Below are 12,762 nucleotides of genomic sequence, written 5' to 3'. Positions count from 1 at the left end.
CTTACACACACACATACAACACACTTACACACAAGCCTACACACAAACATGATTGCAAAAAAGCATTATTTGTCAATTCAAGATGTCAAAAGTTCATTTTTTTTTAAGCTTTTGTTTTAGTAGCTTAAAAGTTTATTACCAGAAACTTTCCAAGAAACAAAATATATAGTATATATCTTAACAAAACTTAAAAGGGTACCACATTTTGATCTATTTTCTAAAATATCTTAATGTATAATTTGAATATAGTTTGAAATATTTGAAGCTATTTCAAATGTTTGAATTTCGCAACAACGTTTTCGTTAGCACATGCAAATTGCGTCGCCTTTAGCTGTTGACAAGATGTCTTCGAGGTTAAAGGAACTGTTACACTGAGAATGGAATAGTTTGTCTGAACTTGAGGTTTGTTATAATAGTTAACCCTGCTGCGTACTCCTGCGTCGTAAATAAAGTAAATGATATAGGTTTATCCGAGTTAGGCTAAACAGAGGTTCATAAACTATGCATTGTCTTTTCATTATATGTAAGTGCATGTTTCTGTTCAGTGTATGTTTGTATGTCTTTGTTGCTGTAGTTAAATATTAGATCATGTATTTCGGTTTCTAAAAATAGTAGAAAAGTACCATTTGCTAAGAAATATTCGTTTGAAAAACTTAAAGATATAACATAGCTTTATAAAGTTTTCTTTTTTATGTTTAAGAATTTTTTTTTCAGATGTAAATAAATACAATATAGTGTTGTAAAATACAATAAACGTAAAAACAAAATAATTGAAAAAAAATGACATCGATGGCAAAAGATGCGCCTGCGAGGAAAGAAAAAGCATAGGACATGCAATCCATCACAAAGATAGAGACCACAGATGTGTTGTAAAAAGGACTGAAAGAGAACTATAAACATAAGACTTGTACTAGACAACAAATGATGTATATCCCAGAGATGATGTATATCCCATTCAGAGGAGGCATCCAGAGATAAGTTTTATGTCCACCGTGGTGTTATGGGACACTCAAATGCCGTGGTGAAGAAAAGGGAATATTTCACAAAAAAAATTATATTAGAGACAAAGACACTGAAAAACTGATTTTTTAAATTTTTACAAAGGAAAAAAGTTACATATTTTTCGTCTCACCACGGAAAGAAAAACCTTCTTTAATATTAAAGTGCATATGTCTTCCGAAATTGCGATCAAAATTAAAGTAAGTATATTTGAAAATGTTCTAAAGAAAAAATTAGATTTCTTCTTAGACAACATATTTCGATTTCATACTTCAAGTATAGTTCTTAACTTCGTTTATATATCTCGCAAAATAAACTGAGAAAATATAAACAGGTAGAAAAAATCTTGTAGCTGAAAAAGGTATAGTTTTTTCATAAAGGATTATTTTAAACATTACATACAAAAAGAACAAAACAAAAATAAAAAACGGTATTACAAACTTGAAATTGACAATATGAGAATTAAAATAAAGAAACGTTTTGAGACATGATTCCGTATGCTTTGATACGTTGCTCCTGTAGTGCATAATAGATGAATTAATTAAGTGTTTTCGTGGATTTGAGGCCAAAAAATTAACGAGTTTCTGATACAAATACGAATGTTACTATCAGAGACTCTTGAAAGGGTAGCCACAGTACTTTCCTTTTGTTGGCTATTAGTATACTCAGTGTAAAAAAGTCCGATACGTTACTAATTATTTCTGTGTAACGTTTCGAAATATCACTGGTTTTTATCCACTTTCTAAAAAAATCAAGTCAAAAGGTTTCCTGAATTGCTATAAGTTTCAAGACAGCAGACTCCTCACTGTTGCGAAAAATATTTTTAGCTGACAATTTCCACATTAATTGAGCGTATTTATTAAGAGTATCGGCTTTTTTTACGGTTGCAGCTCTTCCAGACTGATCGAGTTTCCGATGAGAGCGAATAAATCTCTTGATTCCGTAGCTTAGCAAAAATTGCAGGCAAGTAACATGCTTCATTCTTACTTGCAATATTGCTTTTGGAACTTTTCATGTTTCATACTTGCAATTCTTAATACTTACTTGCAGTTCGGTGCTAGTTTTGGTCATAATTGCAATACTGCTTTTTGAACTCTCTTGATAAAACAAAAATGTGGCAAGCCATTATATTATGCTTACCTAAGTTTACTCCGACGGTTCCAGTGACGCGACTAGCTTCAAACGGGAGGATTTCGGAATTCTTAAGGCTTCCAGGATAATTTCAGGAATGTTACTGAATTTTAGGGGAAAACATTCCTGCTTTTCGCAAAATATGACTACTGGCTGAAATTGGACACGTGAGATGCCTATTATTTTTCAGGAACGTTTGTGAGTTGTTTTTACAGTGCTGAGGTAAATATACCTTGCAAAGTTGTTCATTCTTAAGAGTATCCCAACTGTTTCAATTTATGCAAACATATGGTTTGCACCTTCTGCATTTTTGGCTTTGTTCCATGCTAGTTCAACTATCCAAAGCAGATGCCACCATTCAAACAAAACGACTTTAAAATTAACTCCTTTACAGATATGTTGCTACACTGCAAAAACGACTCAGAAACGTTCCTGGAAAATAACAAGCTGTTGATATGTCCAATTTCTGCCATTAACATATCTTGCAAAAACCAGGAAAGTTTTCCGCTAAAAGTCAGTTATGTTTCCAGAGTTTTCATTGGAACTATCTGAAGTTTTTGAAATATCCCTATGGTTAAAGCCAGTCATGTCTCGGAAGCCTTCCGGAAAGCCAAGTAAGTTTAACGCAATTGATTGGAACCTTCCTGATTCAACAAAAAAACTCCAAAAGCATTAGAACAACCGTGGCCAAAGCTACACAAGAACTGCAAGCAAGAGCCACGCATATCCTTTGCTTGCAATTCCTGCAGCTTTCCAGTGATTTCTTCACTCCCATTGGAGGCTTAGTCAATCTGGACCGGGCGTACACGATTTTAAACCGATACACTTAAGAAACAACCTTATTCAATTAAACCAGTAGCTAAAATTATTTTTCACAAGAGTGAAAAGTCTGCATTCTCGTAACTTGCAGATATTCAGGGAATTTTTTTGCGAAGATACTTGATTTAATGTGGAAATAGGTGAAAACCTGTGAAAGTTCCAACGAAATAACCAGGAACGTTTTGGAATTTTTTTACAGTGTAGATTATTAAATAATTGCTTTAGTATTTGCTTTTTTGTCTTATAACATTTGATATAGTATTACATAACATTTGGTAACTAAATGCCAAAAAAAAAAACTTATTGATTTATTTTTGTTTGTTGATGTAGCTAGCTATCGTATTATTTTTGTTGTGCTATGCTTTGAGCGTTACAACATAAAAAGCAACCAAAGTGAATCCAAAGAATAAAATTCATATGAGGCAATAACCTCTTACATTTTGTACAGTCATAGAAAAAAAAACGAAACACTTTTAATTATTCGGCCATTATACATGCTAGAAAGGAAAGAAAGGTGTCATCTGACATGGTTTCAAGTCTTCTTTAAAACTACGTAGGTAAAATTTTGATAAGGGACCATATAAAAAGTAAAATTAGCACTAAGTCTTGATTTTCGAATAGGAACCCCTATTTTTTGCTACATAATTATGTTTAGACAGCAAAGTGTCCGTGTACGAAATTTCATTGCATTCCGTGCAGTAGAACAGAAGTTATTAACGAAAAACGATTTAGGGACCGTCACCACATTGAAAATGCTACTTTCAAGGTCACGGCTTATCAAGTAGCGGAATATAAACTAAAAACGAGATTATCCAGCTCAATTCATTATTTTTTCAAGTTTACCTTTTTTTTCATAATTCGGTACTTTTTAGCCAATAATGTTCCGCCGAGGCAATTTAGGGTAGAAAACTTTTTTTTTTGAAAAACAGTAAAATATTTACTGATTTTTGTCTGTCTGGATTATCCTTAGAAAGACGGATGGGGACTGACGGGTCCCTTGTATAGATCGTTGTGTAATAAATAAAATAATGACTTACTGAAAGTAATGGAATTTTTTGACTTTTCATAATATGAACCTATTGGATTGCCTATTTAATCATTCAGCCATTAGCCTCATAGAAATGTAAATTGAACCTTATACCTAGAAAGACCTGTAAATATGTAGACCTGCAGACCTGAAAGACCTGCAATAATTTATTGAACCTATGTTACTGATTTATTTTGAAATGAATAGAAGGTCTTTTGATGTAAAATGGAATTCGCGTTTTTAATTTCGCAGAACATCGAAAGAAGTTTGGTATATCGCATACAAAAATATAAAAAATATACCGCCTAACGTGGGAAAACGCAGCATTAAATAGATTGGTGACTCGAGCAAAGCAAGGCCCGTTTATTCCGTGAAAATTTGCTTTCAATACATAAAATGAACCAAATATCAATCTAAAAAATAAAACAGAAACAGGAGAATGTAAATACCCGTTAATGCGCAAACATTTCATACTCGAACTTTATTTGGAAACGTTTGGCTATTTGAATTAACAGAGTGGACAAATACAGTAGTTGTTCTAGCGGCATCATTTTAATCAAAAAACAGGAATTTGTTTTAAATCCAAATTTGATGTGAAAGATCACAATAATTGGTATTATTAAAAAAGCATAACACAATCAGCGGTTTTGGTCAAACATGTAATGTCTCTTAAAAGCAATTTAGGTAAGTAATTTTCCAATGCTGTTTGTAGCAACGAGATTCGAGATGGATCCAACCCGTAACTAAACTTCGAAAGTTACTTTAGCTTAAATCAAGGTGAACCGAAATCAGACTTCTTGTCTTTTCTCGGATTTGTAACTTTGCACTTGCAAACAAAGTTAAGCATTATTTGATTTTGTTTCGCGCACCATTTATTTGCTTGTGAACATTTTCCATACTATCAGGCAGTAGGCTGTCGCACCTATCCTAAAACTACGCGCAGCATACCTACAACCGGGTTTGTCTATCCAGAGGCCTCAATTTCGTCACTTGTGGACTTGAGTGTCTGGGTTCAGAACTGATCGTGCTCGAGGCAGAAGTCATGTCATTCAAGCTGAGAGCGCGAACAAACTGGTAGGTAAAGTAAATTTATCTGTTGTATTATTTACGGCCTCTAGATGGTGAAATAAATTTTCTTTATCCACCAGTTTGTGTGAACTCTCAGCCTCAATGACATGACATCAGCTTCCTTGTTTGGTTAATCCTAAATCAGGACTGTCATGCCATGAATAGGAAGACTCAAAGAGTGTTCGGAGGGGATAACATAACATAACATAACCTAACCGATAGTGCATGCCAATTAATGCATGGGAAATATTTCTCTCCGCGACGCTGGTCCGTGTCGCCCGTTCTTTTCTAAAAGTGAAAGATGAGAGAGCCCAATATTCAGAAATTCGTTTCTGAAACACATGCATATAATAAGATCGGCATCCAGGAGTTGATAACAATTTTTTATATTATAACTTTCTTTCTTTTTCCATATTTTTCCATGTTACATAAAAAAGCAGAAATTATTTTGAAAATTAGTCTTTGGCTTGCGAGAAAGATTTTAATGTGAAATGCACGGATAATGACAGAGATAGTAAATAGAAAAATAGTATTTAAATTACAATTAAAAATAGACAAAAACTCTACTTAATCTTACGCCCAAATTACTGTTTTGTTAAATATTTGACGAAGTCAAAAAAAAAAAAAAAAGTTCACAATCAGCCACAACAACTACACTATGTGCAGAATTTGGGCTCCACCACTGCCACTCTGGCGACTGACATGTCCTCTATTAGATCTTAACACATTGAAAAGAATTCAAACACTTTCCAATAATAATAATAATAATAATAATAATAATAATAATAATAATAATAATAATAATAATAATAATAATAATAATTCGTAGAAATCAGCAAACTGATCTAAGAGCAAATATTATTTACTGACCCATATGGATAGTGTTAAAGGAGAAATTTCACGCTGTCGGCTATTTTTCGAGTGCTTTTCGCCGATTTAGACATTGCAATAATTTTACCTTTTAGCAAATTATCATTGATATTAGCCATTCTACACTACCTATTGCAACATGACAAGCAAGGACAATGAGGTTTTATTGTAGATTTTTGTGAAAGAGTTGTGTATGTTAATTTATTTTTTCAGAATTATTTTTTTACAAAAGGCATTGGTCAACGCAGAAAAAAAAAAGTAGTATTTTACGTGTAGCTTTTAATTTAAAATGTTCTGTAAAATATTCTTTTATTAGGCAATGAAATAGTGCTTCGCATTATTTACATATTGATGTTTAAACGGTATCCACAAAAAACTGACGATTGCAATATTGTGTTGTTCTTCTGCAGAGACAGAGAATGAAATTATACATTAAAAAAATTCATAGACTTAATTCTAATGTAGAAAACCCACGTTACAACTGGCTTGCTTATTTTATCGAACAATTTTGTTCTTTTTTTACGAAGAAACTTACTTTCATAATTTCTGTTTTAAAAAGGTATACGGTCCCCTAAAATGGGAAAAAATGAATTTTTAAGCATAGCGCAAAAACTACTGAATATTTTGAGCTCAAATTTTGGATTCCCGCATAAAAGCTCATCTAGATTGTTTTTCTATTAAAATTTAATATGGTTTCAGATCATATTTTTTTCAAAAAATTATATCATAATTCATAAAAAATCTAAATTTGCATTTTAGTTGTTGTAAATTATGTTTTTAGTATTGGGCCGATTCATCTTTTAATATAAAAAAACAATCTTTGCTGTTCCTAGTCTAGTTTATGTGTTATGTGTAAATATATCAAAATACGTTTTAACATTACGAGGGGGATTTTTCAAAACTCAATTCTGTAGCAACGGCTGGATCAATTTTAACAAAAATTTGTATACTATGTTAAAAATGGATGCTAATTACAAATATGTGATAAAAAAGGGTGGTTCCCATTGAAAATTTTGAAGTTGATGCTCGTTTTAATATGAAGACGACCCCTTAACAACAATTTATCAACATAATTATGTAGAAAACATTATTCCTGAAAAAATAACACCTTACACGTGTCTCTAGTGTCAATAGTCTGCGAATACGAACGAGTGTTTCGTTTTTTTTTTCTATGACTGTACAAACACCAAATGTTATTTTTTGAACCCCTCACAACTCATTTATTATCATCAAAAACTCATATATTTATTTCTGTTTGTGGATATAGCTATTGCGTCAGTTTTGTCGTGCAAAGCTTTGAGAGTAACATCATGAAACGCACCAAAAATGAATTTAATGGATAAAACTAAAACGAGGCAATAACCTTTTACATATTGTTCAAACACTAAACGCTATAAGTCTTCAGAACCTCTCTTATTGAAATTTTGTTTTCAGATATTTGACTTAATTTTAACTCCACACGCAAAAGATAAAATCTCTTGGAAGATCTTGGAAATATTTCCAAGAAATTCAACTTTAAATAGATGCTTAAGATGGAATTGATTTTTTTCCTTCTGGTCATAAAGCTCTCCTGCAGAAATACCGGGACAGAAATATGTTTTTATCTAACGTTGTGAGATGTTTTAAAATCAATTTCTTACTCTTTATTTTGAAAATAAACGTCGCAATGAATATATCACGTCAAAGCATAAATGTCAGAAGTATGTTTTAGTGCTCGTAAGAAGCGTTTTATGCAAATTTGGTATAATAGCATGGAATGAAAGCATGTTTTATGAATCGTACGTCAGTAAGAGAATAATTTCCCTTTATTCACCGGAAGAAAGTAGTTTTTCTTTCTATGAATAAATCGAAAACAAAATCCAGCCATTCTTTAAAAAAGAGCCCAGGGAAGAGCCTATGGACGAACAAAACATGATTTGAAATTCATAATTTATTAATGAAAAGTGAAGCACATATAATGACCAGTTCGTTTTATTGCGCCTATAAACTTGTTTTTTTAATGGTCATTTAAGTAAGGTTCAAAAATATTTGAAATTCCTATATGTCTTTACAAAAGCTATTTGAACTTTTATGCAATTACTTTAGATCTTTGAGTCTGAACGGAATACCGGAATACACACTATGATGCGTCTCGATTTGAAAAGCTGCCGCCGGTGGAGCCCTCGTGATTGTTAAAAGATCGCACGTCTGGTTGTGTAAGGCAGTCGTTACCTGAAATGCCGGTTGAGGTAGGCTGGTGCATCAATAATTTGTTTTTACCAAATGTTTAAATTACTTAATAAAAGTATTTCACCCAAGTTTTATTTATCTACTTTTTTTACATACAGTCAACTATTAACTAACCGAAGGAACCTTACCACACTATTTAGTACATAGAATTTGTCGAATTTCTGCCAAAAGAAATAAGTTTCTTGGTACTCTACTTATAACCAAAAACTTCTCTAACATACAAGTTTATAGAAGACTCCTTGTAGCCCGAAAGAGTTTAATACGAGGGGGGATCCAAAACAAACCGGACTAATGGCACGCTGCTGATCCTAAATGTAGTGGAGTGTTCTCCAGCTAGATGACTGAAGTAGAGACCTTCATAAAACAGTTGTACAAGTGGCATCAGTGAAGTTGATAACGTCTTATCATACCATTTGTTTTCTCAAGTGTTATTGCTTTCCGCCAGCGAACTCATTACGGCAGATTTGAAAGAACAAAGAGTTTGCTTGAAAGTTTGCTTCCTGCGTGAAAATTCGGCAACGGAATAGCTTACCTAATGCTTCAACAAGCTTTCAAGAACGATGCTTGGAGCCGTACACAAGTTTTCGAGTGGTTTGGGCGACTTAATCGTGGTGAGATGAGTGTTTGAGATCATTTTCGTTCTGGGCGCCCTTCGACGTCCAGAGTGATGAAAACGTTGAAAAAATCTGCCCAAAAATCAACGAGAATTGTCATTTTAGGATTGACGAAATTTTAGGAGAAACAGGAGTGAGTTGGAACTCGTGTGGGCGATCATGTGAATGGTTCCTTCACCATGATAACGCTCCCGCACACTCAGCCTTCACTGTTAACCACTACTTGGACTCTCAAGGTAGCCAGTTGTTTCCACCCCCCGTATTTGCCAGACCTAGCACCCGGTGATCTTTTCTGTTCCCGAGGATGAAAAAAATTCTGAATGTGAAGCGTTTTGATGATGTAGAGGATGTTAAAACTGCTTCGAAGAGGGCACTGAATGTGATCAAAGTTGAAGAGCTCCAGGGGAGCTTCGAAGAGTGGGAAAAAAAATTTAACAATCGTATTGCACCTAATGGCGAATACAGGAGCCTAAAGAAATTCTATCAATAAATTGATAAATAAATATTTTAGAACAAAATTCGTTTTTTTTTTAAATTGGGGTGGGGGTACCCATCGTATAAAATCATGCTGAAGTTTTTCAATTCTTATTCTTACGAATAGACTAGAATTAAAATAATTTCTTTTGTGCATAACGTCGCCTCAGAGCAACAGTAAGAAATCTAATCCCCGAAATAACACTGAGATATCTTACTGTTTCTCTGAGGCGACGATAAAATAAAAATATTACATCATATTTAGAATAAGAAAATATCAACTAAATTGCAGATGGGTTTTAAGATTCCAAGTGATATCTCTTTTCATTGAAGAGGAGAGCTTTAAAAAAAAAAAAAAAAACAAGAATGAGAAAAAAAATCTTCTGGGTATATCTTCATCAATTATCTCATTTACTTTTTCATTAAAAAGCATGGTTACTTGTGGCCCTCAAACTGTATGCAAGCAATTTTGTTGCTGTGTTTGTACTAAGGTGCTTCAAAAATACACGCAAAAAGTAGATAACGGGCCATCCATCAATATTTTCAGACTTGTGGTTAGTTTATACTGGATGAGTTTTAGCTTCCTATTTCAACTGAAAGATAGTGTTCTACACCGTCCTCCAAACTTCATACGAATGGGGAATGGTGTCAAAAAATACATTGAACTGAAAAATCAATGCAATACATTTTAATATACATTAGTAATACACATATAACATTGCAATACAATTATTGTTTATCAAAAAAAAAAAAAAAAAACAGGTGGGGAAATAAAATGTTTCTAAAGTTGTGCCATTTTTTATACTACAGCTAGTGGTGTTAAATTAAGAGATCATTGAGCACCCTGGAAAAATTTGAGTAAGAAGTTTAATTTCCTACAGCACTATACTATTAATAAGTCTAAAAAAAATAGAGGGGCGCCTGCACCCTAGCTGAAAAAAAGTTTTTTTGAACCACCCTTTTCTGCACTTTGAACATAGTTTTATTGTTTTTAACATTCGATTAGTTGTCGTAATTATTATTTTGTTACAGGTTGTCCAAAAGAACTTTGAGGAATTTTAAATATTCATGAAAAATCACTAAATTGTTGTATACATATGATGTTGCACAAGAATACTTCACAGGCTCAAATATCTTTTGCCATCGTAAATAAAAAGAAACAAAGGAAAGAGAAGAAACTTTTAAGTTTTGTGCAAGGGTGGTGCTACACGTTTTTAGTTTAAAAAACCGTAGTATGAGGCATTTATTCAATGTATGAAACAGAAAGAAATACCTTCAAGAAATAGACATTAGTTCTGCATCCTTTGCAATTAAACTACCTGAAAACGGTGATCAAAGGTATCCCATGTTCCAGCCAGTATGTAATTTGGGAATGTAAGAATGAAGGCTTTCACGGCCGGTGTCAATAATATTGTGAGATTCCGGGCCAGGGGCGCCGACTTGCAAAAACTACTGGGGGGAGGGGCAGACATCACCGTTGGTTTAAGGGGTTAAGTAATCCCACGGAGGTTCCCCCCCCCCCCAAATAAAAGTCAGATTTTTTAACTTTGAAAATGCCAATTTACATATTTTCTTGTGTGTATAATTTAAACAAACAAACAGTATGTGACATGGCGTTTTCAAAGTAAAACTATCTAAAACTTGGTATGCAAATTTTCTGGTTCAACTAGATCATGTCACTTGTCTTAGCAAGATACATTTATTTGTTCCATTTTATGGGGAGCCGTGCAGTGCCATAGCTAGGCATTGATATAAGGTAGGGCACTTGACTTGCATGGAAGGGCACTCCCAGAGACGCTGACTTAAAAAAAAATATTGGGGAGGGAGGAAGCATACCTAGGGGTCTTGCCGCGGGAAGTTTTCTAAGTTTGAGATGAAAAATAGTGAGTTTTAAAGTTTTTTTTTTCAGCATTTTAAATTTATATAATCAACATTAGAACCCCGAAAATTCGACAAGCCTGACACATATTTTTTATCTTTGAAAAAAGGAAAAAATAAATACGAACACGCACAGTATTTTTGTAAAAAGGTAATTTTATTTACGCATGTTTTTTAAGACCAGTTGTTTTTTCATTAGTGATATCGGCTAACATATTTAAGTCTAAAAGCAGTCTCTCAATGTCTAGGTCATTTTTTAAAAACTCAGTTGATTTTTCAAGATTTGTTTCAACTCTGTTCAATAAAAGCAAGCACTCTTGTTCAACTTTAATGACCTGTGTGAGTTCAGTTGATGTAAACCGCCCAATAATGCAAGATTGCACCATTTCACAAACCTCAATGTATTGCCTTGTAGTACTTCTTTGAGATTTTGAAAGTGTGTGGTGAACTGGCTTCGTTGTTTTCATACTTCTTTGGTATACGTCTATTCCGAGGAAGTGAAGGATCATCATTTTGTGAAGGTTTTTCTTTTAAACACAATTCCCAAAATTATTAAAAACTATCACGCCTCCCATTTAATGTACAAATCAAACCCTCATGTATTTGTTCCAGATCAGCAACACTTAGATGAGCGCACCGCAGCACTGCACACCGGCAACAGACTTGAGCCGTAACTTCGCGCACTGGGACAAATTCTAAGTCTGCTTGCAGCACCGTAACACTTTCATTACTCACAATACTCGTTTTCAGTTAATCTGCTTCCTACCGTAATAATTTTTTGTTTTTAACTCATTACTAAATGTATTTTACAAGGTAAGCTATCTTCAAACAAGGAAAATAAAAGATAAATTTATGAATTTAGAAATCATCTTACTAATATTATATATGCGAAAGTTTGTCTGTATGGATGTATGGATGTATGGATGGATGTTTGTTACTCTTTCACGCAAAAACTACTGAACGGATTTTGATGAAACTTTACAATAATATAGCTTATGCATCAGAATAACACATAGGGTAGTTTTCGTCCCGTTATGGGGGGCAAAACCCCCTTAGGGGGGCAATAAAACACAATTTTTGTATAAATTCTCTAATATTGGGATGAAAAAATACTTGCACATATTTACATTACATGTCCATCGAAAGCTCTGATTTTTCTGCTGAAGATGGCACCTGTTCGAAATTTCTAAGTAGAATAAAAAACGAGTTATGAGCTTTTTAGATCCATGTTCGAGGGCTTTCCTCAACTCAATACAGTATTTAGTGTATCATCTCAACTCCCTGTCGATAGCGACAATTGTTGTATTGTTGACTTTCTTTGCTTTTCGTGATTGTTCAAGGCTTTTCTCAAGTCAAATCTTGAAGTAAGATTTTTGCACAAGATTGGCAAATAATACATGATTTGGCTGATGATTTTCCATTTAAACGGAACTTTAATGTAATTAATGGTTTTTATTATTATTTATGCTGATTGAACACTTACTCATTATCCAAACAACCAGCAGATCGCCAAAATTTTTGCAGAAAGATTTCCGTAGCTGATGCATTTGGCAGTTTTTTCAACGTCGCTGTTTTTGAAGCCGAAGACTACGTCATAATGTTTCTCAGCTTTCACCATGTAAACAAAATATCGGCAATCAAAGAATTTTCAAA

The sequence above is a fragment of the Uloborus diversus genome, chromosome 8, assembly GCF_026930045.1.
Source record: "Uloborus diversus isolate 005 chromosome 8, Udiv.v.3.1, whole genome shotgun sequence".
In the NCBI taxonomy this organism is placed as follows: domain Eukaryota; kingdom Metazoa; phylum Arthropoda; class Arachnida; order Araneae; family Uloboridae; genus Uloborus; species Uloborus diversus.
The sequence above is the reverse complement of the archived record's forward strand: the minus strand, read 5'-3'. Positions refer to the sequence as shown.